We start from the raw sequence: 20,239 nt of genomic DNA on the forward strand, positions 1-20,239 counted from the left end.
GGAGTGTGGAAGAATTTCATACTGCTACAATCACTTTCTTCTTGCTGGACAAACATCTGACCAGAAACAGTTCATGGGAGGAAAGGATTTATTTCAGGATTAAACAATCCAGGGGGAATTCTATCACATCAGAAGAAGCTGGCTCCTTCCATAGATGCATAGCAGAGAGACACCGCCAACAGCCAGCAAACATGAACAGTCAGAGCACCAAAATGTGTTCTCTATACCTGCATAGTAGAGCTGGACGGCAAAATCCACCTCCAGTGACACCTCCTCCAGCAGAGCTCTGCCTGCTATAGATGCAAGCTTAATAAATAACACTTCAGGCAATATATAGTGAATTTCAGGTCAACCTCAAGAACCAAAAACAAAAATATTCCCCCAGGCTATGGGAGATATGCATTCACAGCCAAACTACCACACATACTGTCAATCAAGTCATTTGCTCTTTGTTAGTTTTAAATATCCCAAGACATTTCTACTGCTTTTCAGAACTTTTGAAATGTGAGCTGTCCAGTTACTTCTACCTCATCATTGTCATTCATGTCATCATCACTACCACTGGCATGCTGCTTTAGAGTTGGGAGAAAAGACAAGGTTTTGCTTTAAGGAGTCCTTTATTATTACAGATCTCCCTTCTTTAATCTAAAGAAAACCTCAGTTTGGACATATTTGTTATATGTTAGCACTTTTTTTTAACCTTCTCCCATTCCTTTCTTTCCTTTGGTATCCACTTTCTGAACTTCTTGAATTTTGGAGAGATTTCCTTTTCACCTCAGTGCGTGTTCAGAGGTAGAGCTTTGATAGGAATTACTGATAACAGTATGTTCTATTGCCATTGAGATCATTAGATAGAAGGATGAAGATAATAACTCCAAGTAGTTGTTGAGCATTTGCCATTGTTATCAATTTTTGTATGATTAGCTTAGTTCATCACCACAGTAATTATCTGAAGTAGAAAGTAGTCACATCCCTATTTCATAGATACAGGTAATCAAGTAGTGTAGCAGCTGACAGAATGAGGATTCACAACCTAATGGGGGGCTGTTTAGCTTGTGCTCTTGTCCTCTGGGCTAAATTATGAATGAATGTATAATATAAGCCTGAAGATGCTGAAAATGAAGCTGGTGGTAACTGAAGGTACAATTGAACTAACAGGAGAGAGAGAAGCCAGGTTCTAAAGATATACCTGAGTACAATCTCAACTGAATTGAATTCAACCCAGATGTCCTTCATCTTTTGAGATATCTGAGTCAGGGGCTGGAGAGATGGCTTAGCAGTTAAGCGCTTGCTTGTGAAGCCTGAGGACCCTGGTTTGAGGCTGGATTCCCCAGGACCCACGTTAGCCAGATGCAGAAGGGGGCACACACATCTGGAGTTCGTTTGCAGTGGCTGGAAGCCCTGGTGCACCCATTCTCTCTTTGTCTCTATCTGCCTCTTTCTCTCTCTGTCACTCTCAAATAAATAAATAAAAATAAACAAAAATAAATAAATTAAAAAAGAGATATCTGAGTCAGAAAATTTCCTGTTTTGATTAGGTCATTTTTGAATTTAGTTTCTACCACTTACAATCAAAGCAATCCAGACAATTTTCCTTCACTTTTACCTTACTTGGGGCCTGAGATTTCAAAGAATTGGAGAAGAGGGAAAAAGAAGAGCCCTTGATAGCACCAGGCTATAACTAGCTTTTGCAACTCCTACATCTGAAATCATATGATCTCTCTCTTTCTCTACAGATACAAGCCCAGCCTTGCCTTAGCAATATTGCTGATGTAAGGTGAGGGAACTGAAATCATGGCTTAGAAGATTACCATCCATTTCCATTGGCTCTATATGTGCTTCATTCTTGAATCACAATGCTTTTTACTAACCTTATGCATTCAAGAACATACCCATGACCTTAAATCCTCTTTTCAGCTATAAGTTTATTTTTGTTGTTTTTTGAGGTAGGGTCTCACTCTAGCCCAGGCTGACCTGGAATTCACCATGTAGTCTCAGGGTGCCTTTGAACTCACAGTTATCCTCCTACCTCTGCCTCCCAAGTGCTGGGATTAAAGGCGTGGGCCACCACGCCCGGCTCATTATTGGAAATATTTTTTGCTATAACATTTGTTAGGGACAAGGGTACAGTTTTGTTATTGTCATTTACTTTTCTAGTTATAGGAGTTGATCTTGAAGCCACAAGTTAATGGCTGTATTTCTACTATTCCTTGAAAGACTTCTCAAATGCCACAACCTGCCTAGATTTCCTTGTATCTCATATATATGACTTTCATATGGTCCTCATTTTTAAACTGCCTTAGTATGAAAGAGATCATGTTATAGTGAAAATTATTGCTTACTTTCCTAGAACTAACTTCCCAACATCCTCCCCTCCCAATAGCTCCTGATTTCTTTTGAGAATCTATGAATACCAATCTTGGTTGTCAACTTGACTTGATTGAGAGATGCCTAGACAACTAATAAAGCATACTTCTGAATAGGCCCAGGAGGGTGTTTCCAAAGAAGATTAGAATGTGGATCAGTAAACTAAGTGAGGAAGGCTCACCTTGAATGTAGTCTGGCTGTCTATATGGACAGCCAAAGTGGAAGATGAGTGAACAAAACTCATTTGAGTATAAATCAGATCCTTCTTGAGCATGGGTATTTTTTTTTCTGATGCTATCACCATGAATGTAAGTGTTTGATTATAAACTTGTGTCACTGACTCTTTAAAGGGCTTCCAGGCCTTAAAATTCTTCAGCTATCCAGCTTGCAGATGGCCTTTATAGGACCATTTGGCCTTTGATCATGTAAGCCAATTTCATAAATATTTAATATATATTCAATTTGGTTCTATTACTCTGAAGAATCCTGACTGAAACAGGATCTATGAGATATAGTCTTAGAGAAGGCATTGAATCCTTAACTTGAAGTCAACTTTAGGGTTGAGTAAACAATACAATATAGCTTCTATACACAGAGACTAGCTTAAAGAGTCATGTGGTTTAAGCTGATCAAATGAAATTAATCTTGGAAATATAATGGGAGCACTGAGATAGAGAATCCTTTGCTTTTTAATTAATTTTAACATATTGATTATATGTCCATCAGGTTATATACTCTTTTTTCTGTGATAATTTATTTCCTCCAATAGACTCCAATATTTAATTATAAAGATTGTCTCTGGCTGGAGTGATGGCTCAGCAGTTAAGGCGCTTGCCCGTGGAGCCTAAGGACCCACATAAGCCAGATGCACAAGGTGGCACATGCATGTGTAGTTCATTTGCAATGTCTGGAGGCCCTGACACACCTATTCTCTCTTTATATGCCTTTCTCCCTGCCCCCCACTCAAATAAATAAATAAAATGTTAAAAAATAGCTTGTCTCCAGCCACCTGGCTGGGGGAGATATCACTGGGGGTCGATCTTAGGGTCCAGCCTAAAACTGTTGCTGGCAGTGGATCTGAATTCCAGCCTAAGCTATGAAAAGTGAGCTCTACCTTGGTCCCTGTGGTTTTGGTACTTGCTTTTGGTAATACTGGTGGTGCTAGTGGTGGTTTTTCTCTCTGTGTGGATCTGTGAAAGGTGACCAGCTTTTCCACCATTATGGAACATTCTTTGGATCATGAGCTTGAAAGAAATCCCATTCCTCCCATAAACTGTATCTGGTTTGGAGGTTCATTCAAGCAACATAGAGCTAACTGCAACACTCTTACACTTCCTCTCTCCCAACCCTATTCCGCTGAGGAGCCTTCTCAGTGAGTTTGTTGGTATTCACTGTGGGTGCATGAATGAACCAGATAGTCTCTGTATGGGAGACAATGGCTCAGGATATTCCTTCCCACCCTATGGCTCTTTAAGATTTTAAATCTTTCCACCCACTCCCTCAAATGCACAGCTATGATTCTCCTATCACAGCTTCCCTAGTGCTGGGACTAAGGGCATCTGTCACCATACCCTACACTTTATTTTTTTTGTGGAAATTTAAGTTTGTTTCCCTTGAAGGTTTTCACAAGCATATTGAAAAGTCAGCCTTAATTTGAAGCCAACATCATGAAAAGTAGGATGTAGGAGAGAAAAAAAGAATTATATTTTTTCTTGAGAATGTTATGCTGCCAGACAAAGCCTTGGTGAAGGTAACTCTCTTACTAAATGTCTCAGTTTTGTAAAGTAACTATTTAAAGTCAGTTTGAATAGGATTATTTTACATATAACTAGAATAATCCCAAATTACATATTTACTATTGCTGTGGTTCTAATTATCCTTGGCCAGGTGCTAACTGGGTAATATGCAGGAGCATTGGGATATAAGGAACTAACATGATTTAGGAGCAGTCCAAATGTAAATGGGTAGTGTATAGAAAGAATGTAAGGTCACGATTCTTAGGTCAAAAGGTGGCTATGTTTTGAGTTCTATATTTCTACTGTCCAATGCAGAAGTTACTAGTCACATGGGTCAGCTCAAATGTAAATTAATAAAAAAGTATAAAATTAAAATTTCAATCCCTCAGTCATATGAGCCATATATCTAGTATTCAATAGCCAAATGAATGAATACAGTACTAGACAATGCATTTCTCCAAGCAGAGATAGTTCTGATCTAGAGTGAGAAGAAAGGCCAATGTTTCTCAATCATGAGGAAACATTGAAAATCCTCGGGAAGTTATACAAACTATGATGCTTATATTACATCCATATAAATCAAGTTTTCAGAGAGTGGAGCCCAGGTACAAGGATTTTTTTAAAGCTTCCTTGTGTTTCTAATGTACATCCAAGGCCTCAAAACATTGCTGATCCTTGTTAAAAATGTGCTTAGATTTGGCCAACCAGGCCAAATGAGAAAGTGGGTGCAATGGTGGCACATTTGTTATGGGAGAAACCAACTGCCCTCTAAGTTGACTGAAGGCCTACTCCATGGGAGGAAATACATCCCTAATACTGAAAACATATAACAGGGGTAATCATGAGCCCTATGGGTGTAACATCTGCTGCTGTCTGGCCAAATGTATATACTATGCTCATCAAACTGCCCAGCAAGCTCTTCTCTTAATGCTCATGCCCATATATTAATGCTACTCATACTTTTGGTTAGAGAACCTTCTCTTTTCACATGTCAGTGACCTTTGGGATGACTCAGAAGGCACCATGGTGCTGAGAAAAAGAGACAGAGGAGTGCTGAGCACTGAAATATCTCTATCACACCTTCCAAGGCTCAGGGTCCATTGCGGAAGAGGTGGTGGAAAGAATGTAAGAGCCAAAGGAAGGGTAGGACTCCTTACAACATGCTCCTCCAGACACAAAGTGTCCTGGATATCCATGACCTCACAGTGCCTGACACTACCTATACAAGACCCTCATCATAGGAGCAAAATACCATGACATCAAAATAAAAGAGAGGCTGATTGAGATGGGGAGGGGATATGATGGAGAGTAGAGTTTCCAAAGGGAAAGTGGGGGGAGGGAGGGAATTACCATGTGATATTGTTTACAATCATGGAACTTGTCAATAAAATTAAAAAAGAAAAAGAAAGTGTGCTTAGCATCATGAGCATTTTAAGGAGCTAGATTCTCTTTTTAATTTTGTTTTGTTTATTTTATTTTTTATTCATTTGAGAGTGGCAGGCAAAGAGAGAAAGAGACAAATAGAGAGAGACAGAGATTGGGCACCCCAGGGCCTCCAGCTGCTGCAAACGAACAGACGCGAGCGCCCCCTTGTGCACCTGGCTAACATGGGTCTTGGGGAATGGAGCCTCAAACCTGTGTCCTTAGGCTTCACAGGCAAGTGCTTAACCAGTAATCCACCTCTCCAGTACAAGATTCTTCAATATAGATTTAGATCTACTGATCAGAACAATTTTAACAAGATTCTCATGTGATTCATATGTATATGAAAGTTTGAAAAGTGCTAATCCATAGGAACTCAGAAAGGACAAAGAATAAAGCAGCATTTGAAAATATGGAACTTAGGGAATGTCCACGTTTCTAAGTGTCCATTTCATCTGAACATAAAACAAGTCTGACAACATTGTATCTATGGTCCTAGAACTTACTTGAGTTTGTATTGCAAGGAACCATAAAATTCATGTGATCTAATGGTTTCTGATCCAAACTAGATTGCAGATTTAACTCTACCATGAGTCCCAGGAATAAGGAATATTAATTAAAGAGTAAAGGACTCTGTATGCAGAGAATGTCAGAAGAAGCAAGCGTTAAGTAAAAATCTCTCTCAGTGTGCCAAGAGCCATTGGTCGTGAAATAGAACCTGTGGCTAACTCTTCCCCACTTTAAGCTATCATTTGTTTAAGGTATCTCACATAGATGGTTGTCCAGACCCTATGTGCACACTTGGAGTGATCATGTTCTCCTCTCTCATTAAGCAGGTTGCCCAGTGTGTTGATGATCAGCTCCAACTTGTAGAAGGTTCTTGCTTGCTTTGAGATTTTGATTTCATTGTCTATGTATGGATCTTAGCTCTGACCTGTAGAATCACAATTTCACCCTCTGATCTGTGAGAGCATATCATTGGTTCAAAATCAAGGATAATCTATACGCCTGAGTCTTTTCTAGGACAAACAGTTTTGGTTTATTCAAGCAATCTTCATGGGACTTGATTCACAGCACTCTTCTCAACATGCTCCTTCCCTCTGGATCTGCCCCGGTTTTTCTGGTCCCTTCTTTAAAAAAAAAAAAAAAATGTCAAGATAAGGTTTCATTCTTGTTCAGGCTGACCTGGAATTCACTCTGTAGTCTCAGGGTGGCCTCAAACTCATAATGATCCTCCTACCTCTGCCTCCGTAGTGTTGGGATTAAAGGCATACACTACCATGCCCAGCTGTCTGCCTCCTTCTTAAAGTATAAGACCTAACACTGAAAAAGACTTTTTAGGAGGTATCTAATCAGCACAGAAACAGTTAATAAAAACCTGCAGTAGGGAAGGCTCACATACCAATAGGCAATTATTTCCAATGAGGCAGAAGCCAAGACATTGACAAAGTTTGTGACTAATTTCAGATTCCCTTATTTAACCCAAGAGGCATCCAGAAACATTACTTTACTTATAACTTCTGCCCCAATGGCAAGAACCAGAATCCATTATTTCTTGTCACCAAAAGACCAGAAATTCTGCCAATGCCAATGATGTAAGCTTGTTTAAACACATTTGTATTCCTTTGTATAAATCACTATGGATTCACATTGGACCATTAGTTCAATTAATGCAATTACTTGGCATCACTTCAGGGCTGGCTATATCTGCTGAAAGGATTTCAATAAGGAAAAGTAAAAGGAAAAATGTTAGCCTACTGCACAGGAAGCAAACATAGTCACATTCATAAGTATAGTCACTGTAATTCCTTGCTGAAAAACATGTGCCATCTGAAAGTGAGGGTTTTTTTTTGTTTTGATTATCTTTGTTTATTATTTATTTTTATTTATACACTTCAATTGTACAAAGTATTGAGTTTCATTATATTTCCATGTGTACATATAATGTACTTTGACCATCTTCATCTCAAATGATCCTTTATTTCCCTTCCTTTTACCCCTTAGTTGTCACCTTTCTACTTTCATGTCATTCTTTCTACATACATATTATACATACATATATTATAAAATAATATGTGATACTTGTATTTCTGGGAGTCTGGCCTATTTTATTAACATAATGATCTCCAGCTCACATTTATTTTCTTGAAAATTACAGAATTTCATTCTTCTTGATAACTGAATAACATTCCATTGTGTATGCATAGAACAGTTTCTTTATCTACTCCTCCACTTTTGGACATGTAGGCTGATTCCATAACTTAGTTATTAGGAATAGTGCCAGAGAACATATGGATATGCAACCATCTATATAAATAAGCTGTTTTAGAGTCCTTTGGGTCATATTGATGGTCAGTATTCCTGGTCCAGTCTGTATTTAAAAAAATATTTATTTATTTATTTATTTATTTATTTGAAAGCGAGAAAGAGGCAAATACAGAAACATACACACAAACACACACACACACACACACACACACAGAATGGGCATTCCAGGGACCCTAGCTACTGCAAATGAATTCTAGACACATGTGCCACCTTGTACATCTGGTTTATGTACATACTGGGGAATCAAACCCGGGTCCTTAGGCTTTGCAGACAAGAGCCTTAACTGCTAAGCCATTTCTCCAACCCATAATTCTGTAGTGTATATTTTTTTAAGAACTTCCATGTTGCTTCCCATAGTTGCTGTTGCACAAACTTTTCCTGGGGATACAAGAACAAATGTCTAACTCACCCCAAAGAAAGTACAATGACAGATCAAAGTAATGATTGCCCTGAAATCTAACTTGGTTAGCCAATGAGTTTAGTGGGCTTACTTACAGGAGCATAGGTGGACAGATTACTTACAGAAGCATGAATGACCCCAAAACAGCCTCATCACCAAAAAGCCTCACACATGCATGTGTAATTACTTCCCTATAGCTTAATAAGTGGAGTGCCCCCTGAGTTAACTTTGCTTCCACTCTCATGTGGCTGGAAAAGAAGTACATACAGCTGGAAGAGAGATTCAAGAATGAGTGGCTGGAATCTCCAGTGATGGTCTAATGATCCTTCCCACTCCCTCCTTCTATGAAGGATGTCAATAGGCCCAATCTTGAGAGTCTCTTGAGGGTAATCAAATCTGTTCTGATTAAAATGGTAAAGGATATTATACTTACAGCACAGCTTTCCACAACAATGGTTGCAATGATTTATATTCTTACCAACAGTGTGTAAGGGTTCATTTTCTCCTGCATCCTTGCTGGTATTTGTTGATAGACATTCTGATTAGAATGAGATGGAATCTCAATGTAGTTTTTAAAAAATATTTATTTAAACATGTGTATATGTGTGGGGAGGGAACACCATGGTGTCTTGCCACTACAAACAGAATGCCAGCTGCTTGTCTTTATGTAGGTGACTGGAAAATTGAATCTGGACTGGTAGAGTTTGTAAGCAAGTGCCTTAACTACTGAGCAATGTCTCTATCCCCCATTTAAAAAAATTTAATAATTTTTCTTTATATATTTGAGAGAGTGTGTGCATGTGCACACACACACACACACACACACACACACACACACACACACACACTCTCTAAGACTTCTTGCTGCTGCAAACTCCAGGCACATGATTGTGCATCTGTGCATCTATATAAGTGCTGGGGAATTGAATCCAGGCCATTAGGTTTTGCAAGTAAGTGCCTTTAGCCACTGAGAAATCTCCCCAACATATTTTGAGGCAGGTTTTCACTTTAGCCCTGGCTGACCTGGAAGTAATTTTGTAGGCCTAGGCTACAAATAATTGTTTCCACGTTCAGGGATTATAGATATGAGCCCCCATGTCTCACAGAAAAAACTTGCTTTTTAAAATGTGTGTGTGTGTGTGTGTCCTCTTGACACTGTAAAAGTGTGCCAGGCATGTGTGCCACTCTCTTCTCTTTTGTGTCCAACTTATGCAAACATCTTGGGAAATGAACCCAGGCCAGTGAGTTATAAATAAGTACCTTTAACTGATGAGCCATCTTCCTACCTCCTCAAGGTAGTTGATTTGCATTTCCTTTAAATCTAAAGATGTTGGACAATTTTCATATATTTATTGGCCATTTTTATTTCTTTTGAGAACTCACTGTTCAGTTCATTTGCCCATTTACTTATTGGAAGATTTGGGGTTTGTTATTGTTCATTGGTGTTTATGTTTGTTAGTTACCTATGGATTCTGAGTATTAATCCCCTGCCAGATGTATAGCTGGCAGAAACTTTTTCCAATTCTGTATTCTGTTGTTTGTGTCCTTTGTTGTGTAGAAGTTTTTTTTTTTAATTGCATGTCATCTCATTTGTCAGTTCTTGCAATTATTTCCTGGCCTATTAGAATCAATATTTATAATTGCAGTGGAGTACAATTTACGTTTTTGTATATGAACCAGTGAGTTTATTGGGGTTACTTGCAGAGCATCCTGAGATCAAATTTGTGAATATGGGGACAGATTTTAGAAAAAGGAGTGAGGCATAATGACTTGTGTGCTACACAGACATCACCCAGAATGCTCATAAGAAGTCATGGCTCCCTATCTTAAGCACTGCATTCAATTTTCTGAGAGGGATACCATGTTGTGTAGCTATTTCCTCTGAAATTCAGCATTCCCTTCTAGAGGAAGGCTCATAAAACTCCAGAAACTAATGAAGCTTAGAAGGCCAAGGAAGCTCAGATCATTTCAATATTCACAAGGTACCTGTCAAAGGTTATAAAAGTAGTAAACTAGTGTTGAAAGGGGGTACTGTTTTCATGGAGCTGTCTACAATTTCTGCAGGGAGCTCTAGGGATACAGCATTTGCAACTTGTCACCCCTACTGGGTGGGTTTTTCAGTGATGTAGCTGACATTGAGTCATCCATGCTCATGTAAGTAACCCCTCACCTTTGCTCCTCTAAATAATCCAAAAAAGACATGTTGGCTCATCAAGCTAGACTTGGAAGGAATCATTTCTTTAGTCTTTTGTCACTGATCTAAAAGTCACACATTATAATTTGTGCCCAAACAGGGACCAGCAGAACAAAAGATGAGTTGAGAAGGAGTGGTTGCATGCCCCCTGTGATAGGTAATGAGACATGCAATTGAGCATGATCTGTCTGAGGACGGAGGGTCTGCAAGGGCAATCCTGAAGTGGATATCTTTCCCTGTGTGGCATGGGATGGTATGTCTCCTTGCTGTGGTTGGTACTAGTTGTATACTCCCTGTGATGGATGATGAAACATGCAACCAAGTTTAAGTCATCTGAGAATGGAGCATCCTTGAGGGTTGCTGGATTTCTTTACATGATATAGAGTGGCATGTCTCCATGATATATGAGGTCAGCTACACCAAAATAAGCATGCCTTAAAAATGACTAAGGAGCTAGAGAATATGTTGCAGTTAATCTTTGATAGTAGCTATGGGAGGGGATTATATGCAGGCTATGGTGGGGGTTGTATGACCTTTATTGTCGGTAGTAAGAAACGAGAATGAGGGTGAGCTGTATAATTAAAAAGAGTTTGTGCAAGGAAGGAATTATAGCAGAAAGTGGACATGGACATGCTGACCTTTGTACTGGATGGCCTCTAATTTGTCATGGAAAGTGAAATAAAGGGAGACTGTTTTGAAAATGTTGGTTTGTAGTTTCTTAGACCTGATGGTATGAAAAGCAAAGATAACACAAATTAGATCTTTATGAAAGATTCCTTCTTGGGATCAAAAACCACATAACCGATGAAAAGAATCAGATATTTGGCTGAAAGAGAACATGGTAGAAATGATACAATATAACCACTCAGATATGACTTTTAATAAGAGGAAGGGAAAATCCATAATCCAGCATGTACATAAGGGCCTTTATGATTACCCACTATTTGAACTGCTTCAATTGGGTAAGACTTAGAATCATGGCATGAAAAAGCTTCTCATATCATATCCTGGCTCATGAGACTTTGAGACATGAGGGTGGATGGGATCAATCTACGTGCTGTGGAAATGGAGTAATATAACTACTTATCATACCTTAGGACAAAAGCTGAAAAGTGAAACAATGCAAGATAAACCAATCCCTGATGGACTGCCTTATTTGAACCATTAAGAACCCTTGGTTATTTCTGGCTGAGGTTCCTATAAATATCAGTGATTGGAAGATAATAAAGGAAGGACAGACATTATTGATGAAACTGAACATGAAGGAGATAGTCTTTGATGAGAGAGGTGGTGTTCGATGCCCAGTTCACCAGACTGGATAAGACTGTTTACAGGAGAGTTAAGAGGCTGATTCAGCAGGGAGCTTGGGACTGGTATGGGGACTTAGTGGCTCTACTGAATCCCATGGTGGCAAATGACCTTTTTTGAGATAAGAAAGAATTTGGCTAATCTGAATGATCTAAACTGCCTTATGAATTGGGTTCATAAAGTGCTAAAAGCATGAAGGAGGTGATTTGTCATGGGAAGGTAGCTCAGAACCTTGCTTTGTTATCCTGCTCACCCTCTGTGCAAAGAAGTTTCATTATATATAGTATATAATGATAACCTCAGAGCGTTTTACATATTGAATTAAACAGCTATATGTTATGATACTTTCTAATTACTGGGAGAAAATATCCAACTAGAAGCAACCCAGGGAAGGAAAGGGTTTATTTTGGCTTATAGTTCAATAGTATAGAGTCAATTATGGTGGTGGAAACTTGACAAGAACAAAAAGCTTGCATCACATCTTCACATAATCAGGGAGGAACTATAGAAGTAAAGAGAATCTCAATGACCACTGCACAATGATACATGTCCTCCAGCAATGCTCTACCTCCTAATGTTCCCTACCCTTTCCAAATAGTGCTACTGACTTGGTATTACATATTTAAACACCTGAGTCTATGGGAGACATTTTATGTTCAAACCATCATATCATCTGCAAGACATACAGGTGCACCAAAAGAAAAGAGGATGGGAGATCAACCTACATATGTTGAAATGGGCATGCACAGCTAAAAAATTCTTGAGAATATTATACTTGGGTAAGATACATGTGAAACCTGATGAAGATATTGAAAAAAATCCTATAATAGCTTGCACCAGTAAATGTAAATGAGGTGAAAGTATTTGGGGCATCCTGAAGTCTTGGCAATTCCACACTCCCTCACTTTACACAAGGTTCCCATTCGCCACAGTAACAGTGAAAACAAGCTTATTAAATAAAGGGTTAGGTTGAAGGTCTTTTGTCCAAGCATATTTCTGGGGTGTCACAGAATCAAACTTGGCAAACTCATGTGCATATCGTTGTGGTGTAGTATCTACAAGTGTTGCCACCAATTCCATATAAGCTGTGCTGGGATTAATGTCCCTTCAAACTACTTAGCCTCCTCCAGTAATTGAACCAATAGTCAAGCCAGATAAGGTGTCAAAAGGGACTCCACTATCCTTGTAGATTCCTGGTGCACAGATGGTATAAGTAGGAGCATGAAGCAGGAATGGATAGCTGTAGCAATGCAAGTGCGCTAAGGCACCAAGTGTGCTGAGAAAGAATGAAAGAACAGCTACTAGGATAAGTAAATGTCAGTATGGCTAGTAGTAACACAAGAGATTTAATCGTTCACAATCTGTACAGACATGGACTATATTCATAAACCTGATTTTATGGATGGACCTGTGGGGAAAGGAGAACTAGCAGGTGCTATTGCCCACTGTAGACATAACAGATGTGGAAAGAAATGTATACTAAAATTCAGTGGGAGTCAGAGCCCATCATAGTTTCCCATGTGTCTGCTCCTAGCCCACTGAGTCCTCCTGGAAAATTACAAGCAAATGCCTCACTAAAATATGGACCATATTCCCTCAGGTTGGGAGCCAATGCTGTCCAAATCTGTGAGGCCTGTTTTCAATGATGTCCTCAACTGATGGATGCTCTGATGTGACCAGTACATAAATAAATCTGTCTCATGTAAAATTAGCAAGTTTACATTGTAGGGACTACCCTTGTGAATGAGGGATGCAAATATACCCTGACCTGTACAGATACTGTCACAGAACTCTTGCAAGTACTTCCATACAAGCAATTGAAACCATCATTATGAATCTACCCTAATTTACTGTTATGTATGGGCATTCATTTCACAAAACATTTTTGCAATTGGTTGTTTATTGTAGAGACTCTGGCAGGCCAAGCTGCCTACAACTTGTGTAGGGAGCTCTAGATATACAGCTTTCATGAGTCATCATAATACTGGGGAGGACTTTTCAGTGATGCCACTGCCATTGAGCCATCATGCCCCTGTAAGTAATCCCTCACCTCTTCTCTCATAAGCAACCCCAAGAAACTCACTGGCTCACTAACCTGGACTTGAAGGATTTTTTTGTTTGTTTTGGCTGGTTGCCTTCTCTGGAGTGAACAGATATTTGTCCATGTCTCCCCAAGAAAAGTCACACAACATACCACAACCATGATTAAAATAGTATCTCCACCATTTCTATGTGAAGAATTTCAGAGGTGAAAAGACCATTAGAAATTGCTAGGGCAATGTTTTTCATTTGCAAAGATGAGGAAACCATGATCCTGAGTAGAAACTGATAAAGCACAATGAACCACAAGATCTTGTAATTCATGTTTTATTTTCTTCTCATATCAAAGTCTGTTTAAACTTTAGAAATAACTTTAAAAAATGCCTGCATGGGTGCAATAATTTGAACCTAGTGTGTCTCACTAAGGCCCATGTGTTCAAGGCTTGATTGCTAGCCTCTGACATTATTGGAAGGTGATAGAACATTTAAGAAGTAGAACCTAGTTGGCAAAAGTCAGGTCATTGAAGGATTGGCCTTGAAGGGTATATTGCGATTCCCTTTCTCTTATCTCCCTCCCTCTTTTCCTACCTCCCTGGCTCCATCTTCTTTCACCTCCTCCTCATGTTTCTCTTTTCCTTTTCTTCTTCCTCCTTTTTTCCCCTTTCTCCTTCTTCTTACTTGCCTCTCCTTTCTCCCTTTCTGTTTCTGACTAGGCCTCATCTTTCAGGGTTCCCACCACTATCTTCTGTTCAGAGTCAATGAAGCCAACTGATGGTGAAAATTGAAAGCTTTGAAGCAATGAGCTAACAGCCATTTCTCCTTAAAAGTTGATTGTCTCGGGACTGGAGAGATGGCTTAGTGGTTAAGCTCTTGCCTGTGAAGCCTAAGGATCCTCGTTCAAGGCTCCATTCCCCAGGACCCACGTTAGCCAGATGCACAAGAGGCCGCATGCATCTGGAGTTCGTTTGCAGGGGCTGGAAGCCCTGGCGCGCCCATTCTCTCTCTCTCCCTCTATCTGTCTTTCTCTCTGTGTCTGTCACTCTCAAATAAATAAAAAAAAAAAACAAAATTTAAAAAAAATGTTGATTGTCTCATGTGTGTTAGGGGGAAACCAACTGCATTCTAATTGAACTTGAGGTTGGCTTCATGGGAGGCAATCCATGCCTAGTACCTAAAAAACCTAAACAAATGCCTATGGCTGGCAGGGCGTGGTGGTGCACGCCTTTAATCCCAGCACTTGAGAGGCTGAGGTAGAAGGATCACTTGAGAGACAGAGGTAGGAGGATCACCATGAATTTGGGGCCACCCTGAGACTACATAGTGAATTCCAGGTCAGCCTGGGCTAGAGCTAGACCCTACTCTGAAAAAAAAAAAAATCAAGCAAACAAAAAAACCTATTATCTGGGGAGGTCATAAACCCTAAAGGAGGAACTACTACTTTGTGGTGTAAATAAATATATTATGCCCACCAAACTGTCCTCTAGATACTTATATTTATGCCCACATCTTAATGCTACTCTCACTTTTGGTTAGAGTAGCTTCCTTTTTCAGATAGGAGTGACCACTGTGGTGACTCAGAAATCACCAAAATGCTGAGAAGATGTGACAGTGGAGTGTTTAGCACTAAGTAAAACATATCTCCATCACACCTTCCAAGGCCCAGGGACCATTGCCCATGAGGTGGTATAAAGAATATAAGAACTAAAAGAAAAGGAAAAGTGTGTACAATGATTCTTCCAGAAACAAAATAACCTTGGATATTCATGACTTCACAGTGGCTGATGCTACCTACACAAGACATGAATAATAGGAGGGAAAAAATGATGGCATCAAAATAGAAGAGTGACGAGTTAGAAAGAAGGAGAAATTCAGTGAAGAGGGACTTTGGAAGGGGAAATGAAAGGGTGGTGGGGGATGATTATGATCATGGTATATTGTCTATATATATGGAAGTTGTCAGTATAAAATATTTAAAAGTTGTTTGCCTCAAGCATCTTTTCAGAGTAACAGAAAGATAACAAAAGGGAATTACAGTTGAACACATTTGGTTACAGGATACATTTGTTATTTCAGGTGGATTTTGAAGTCTGGAAGGGAGATGATTCATCTTTTCCCTGGCTATACCTCATACCTACATTACTTGCCCTCATTCACAGTTCCTCCTATACCAGGCACTCTTGCCAAACCAGAGAGTTTTCTTCAAATTTCTCAGTAATGAATATTTGTGATTCTGGATAATCATGTATTGTGCTTTAGTGAAGCCCAACTTTTTTATTGTGTGAAGTTGATTTTTTTCTTTTCTCTGTAGATTTCACTGACAGGACTGAGCTTAAGATGTCTGGAGGATCATGGATAAATGGAAAAACATATTTATTTTACATAATGTTTCACTGTACAACCCATTATGTGGTTCTTTTCTGCTGTCATATTCACTTTTGCAACAGTGCAGCTCTTCTTTCAAATGGGCAATGCAGCCTCATACTTGGAAGTTTGATTCATGATTCAATCTTCCTCCTTTACCACCACTCTCAACTTACATTAACTAACCACAACTAAAAAGGGAACAATTATACACCTTGCCATGGAAAGTTCATTTTAGACAACTCTTCTGACTGAGTCCTCAAATTTGGCTTTATCTTTATTATGCCAAGGACTAAACTGAGATCCTCAAACCTGCTATGCATGAATGCTACCACTGAGTTATATCCCAGACCCTTAATTATTTTTGTTTGAATTTAACACCTTTAAATGTTTAATAAAAAGTATATATATATTATAAAATATTTCAGCAACTCTTTATGTTTCCCACACCCATTCCATAATATTATTCTAAATATTATACTTTTTTGATAGATGTCATTATACTTCTAAGTCAAAAGCCACATATTAGCTTTCCAACAGGAAAGGCTTATTTTGTGTACTTAGAACATTAAACTCCTGAGAATCAATTGACAATTTTTAGTAATTGAATTAATTCATATAAAAATCCAGATTTTTGTTAGTTTTATGAACACATATTAGTCAAAAGTGGACTTACATATCCACACAGAAGCATTGAGTGGAACAGCAGCTAAGTTATAGGTAGCCTTGGCTTCTTATAAGAAAAAAATTCCTGGGCTGGAGAGATGGCTCCATGGTTAAGGCGCTTAGCTTCAAATCCTAAAGACCAGAGTTCAATTCCATAGAAACCAGGTAAAGTCAGTACATAATACTGTTCTTAACTTGAAGGTTCCCCTGTGTCTATTGCTACAGTTATATCACTCTCATCCTGGTCTTTAAGTGATGAAGGCACTCTTAAACTTCTGGAATTTCTGAGAACTCCTTGAAATTTTCTATGCCAGGAAATACAGGGGGCTAAAGGTGAGGTTTCCGTGTGAGGATAGGCCTCAACAACTACCTGCCAGATGCCAGCGAACACTTGCTGTTCTCGTATACAGACTTCAGTCCACATAACTGTGGACACTGGTTTTGCACTTGGACATTTTGCAGGGATAGTTTTCTAGCAAACAAGAAAGTTTCTTAGCTTTCTCATGCAGATAGGAAATTCCTTGGATATTTATTTTAGGTCATGTGTTTTTCAGGTATAACAGAGCAGATGCATTTTCTGGTTTCCAGCTTGATAGAGGAGCCAGGGAGTTCCATAATCTGGGACACATAAAAGTAATTCCCTTTATGAGGTTTGGGTGGGGTTCCTGATATGGAGAGAAGGAAAGTCAATCACTGTTCCTGGATGGCATCATGTGATGTGTATCCTTCTAGTCAGTGCTTGTCAATCTTGTCCTCAATGAAGCAGCCCATCATCCGTTAGTTGGAAGACATCTGGCAAAACTAGTAACTATGCTGTGGTTAGGAAAACAGACGACTTCCTAATTATGCCTACTGAGTAGTTTGCTAAGGCTATAAAGTGATTACCTTAAAATGTATGATAAGACCATATAGATAAGCATGCATGTCTTCTGTCTTGCCCTAGCTCATTCCAATAAGCATAACTATGTTAATATTTACATAATAAGGAACAATGCCTCAGTCCATCATGAATAAGAGAATGGCAAGATTACATTTATCACTCCATTTTGTTCTTGCTTCAGCCCTGAGAATGGTATAGATACATATGAGTTTGCAGGGACATCCAGGTAGTGGTCAACTCCAAGGTATCAGGAAGATTTTCATTTCTTTTCTTTTCTTTTTTGAGTTAGGGTCTCATTCTGGCCCAGGCTGACCTGGAATTCACTATGTAGTCTCAGGGTGTCCTCGACTTCTCTGTGATCCTCCTACCTTTGTCTCCAAGTGCTGCGATTAAAGGTGTGGACCACAAGGAAAATATTAATATTTTCATCTGGGTTTAATCAAAGCAGGTATAGTTATTAATATTGCAGCTGTTACTAATATTACTCTTGTTGCTACCATTATTATCATTACTGCTACTATTATTATTGCTACTAATACCACTATTTATTGAACATTCTCAGAAACCATGCTAAGTGCTTAACATAACTATGTCGATTGATTTTCTCAATAAGAAGAGTGGATCTATTATCTACCTTTCAAACATGAAGAAACTGAGGCCCAAGATCATATAAATTAAAATACCAGGATTCAAATTTAGTCTGACTCTGAACTATGCTACTTCACACTATATTACTTCTCAAACTGTGATGGTTAATGTCCATTGTCAACTTGACAAGATCAGGAATCAAGTTAGAGACATGACTTTTAGAAAGGTCTGTGAAGGCATTTACAGAAAGGATCAACTGAGGAGGAAGAGTAGCATTTCCAGTGGCAGCCTATTTATAGTTTCAGGAAAAAGCAGTACTTTTGCCTGGCTGCCCTTGCTGCTTGCTGGTGAGTGTATCCACCCTGTTTCTGTTGTCCTTCACTAATATTGGAACCCAGCTTCTTCCGCCTTCCAATGCCGACAGAAGACCAGTGGCACCCCAGTATCCTCCAGGACTTCAGGACTACATTGTGACTACTGAGTCATCCAGCCTCATGGACTGAGCAGCTGCTTGTTTCTTAACCTGTTCAGCATGCAGACAACCACTGTTAGACTGCCCAGTCTGGATCGTGTAAACTTATTTAAAATGTCCTTTGTAATAAATACTCATTCTATTCATTCTGATCCTCTACAGAATGCTGACTGATATAGAGTGTGGTACCAATAGTGGGTCTAGAGAAACAATTGTAAGGATGAATTTCGTTAGTGGATTGGTGGTATCTAGAGTTGGCTATAGCTACTAAAGACTCTTCTGGTAGCAAGGAGAACTATGCAAGATAGTGTAGTTGCCCTTATCTGCGCTTCTGTCCCCATGATGGTTGTACAAACTAAAAAGTTTCCTTTCAGCTACTTTCCTTCTTTCAAAGCACTTTTCTCACGCTGCCTCTCTTGGCCCGTTTCACTCTGATGACCTATGGGCCTCTGTGAGCTACAAAGTTTCTCACCCATTTCACTTTTTTTTTTTTTTTTGTCTTTTCAGCACAGGTCACACCTCCGACCTCTGTGCAGACAGCCTCAACCACTTGCCCTCCCCAACCACACACACCAGAGGCTACAATCATATTCTGACAAGCTGTGGAGGGAGGGGATGAGGAAAAATCATTTTTAAGCAGCTGCAGTTAACAGCTAGTTGCCTTTTATTACAGCAGATTTCTCCATTTTTTTTTTCTTTCTGAACAGTGGTGAGTCATTTTCCACCCCCACAATAGATTCTAGGCAATTTTTGTCTGTGACTATCCTTCCAAGGCCAGAAGACCCACAGATTTCATTGCATCCTGTGGGATCCACAAGGGCTCTTCATTTCCCCACTCCCACCCCCAGGCTTCCACAGCACTAAGATGTCTTCTGCCTTTCTCAGAATTGTCTGCATTCAAGTTTTCTGTCCTGGTGCGCCCCCTCCCGATGTACTAGGAAAATGCTCTAATTAAATGTGATCATAATATGTTTCCTAAGTTTCTTGTTACAATATTAGTGTACTGTGTGTCATTTTGTTTGTTGGCCAGCTATCATATATATCCATAATGACTATTTACAGGTTATTATCTTTGTGTTTCCTTTTTTATCCTAAAAAGGAGGTAAATGAATTAAAAAAAAAACCTATGGCCACTTAATCTAGACAAAAGAAAACAGTATTACACACACTTTATAGATGTCTAAGATATATGCATGTATATATCATTGTAAGTGTCTTAAAGATAATTTTACATACTATTTTAATTTATTAACTGTTGCCTCTGTCATGATTAACAACAATTTCAAACTAGAATTTCAACTCATCATGTGTGAAATTTACCTCAATTAGGTCTAATTAGAATGTTAACTAGTTAAATATTTACATTCAGCTTCCTTCTAGATGCAATGGTTTGGGTCTGATGCTTCCAAATGTTGAAACTGAGGCTGGGGAAATTCTTGTTATGGGATGCATAGGAGATAAAATTACTTACAGCAGT

The sequence above is a fragment of the Jaculus jaculus genome, chromosome X (assembly GCF_020740685.1).
Source record: "Jaculus jaculus isolate mJacJac1 chromosome X, mJacJac1.mat.Y.cur, whole genome shotgun sequence".
NCBI classification, from domain to species: domain Eukaryota; kingdom Metazoa; phylum Chordata; class Mammalia; order Rodentia; family Dipodidae; genus Jaculus; species Jaculus jaculus.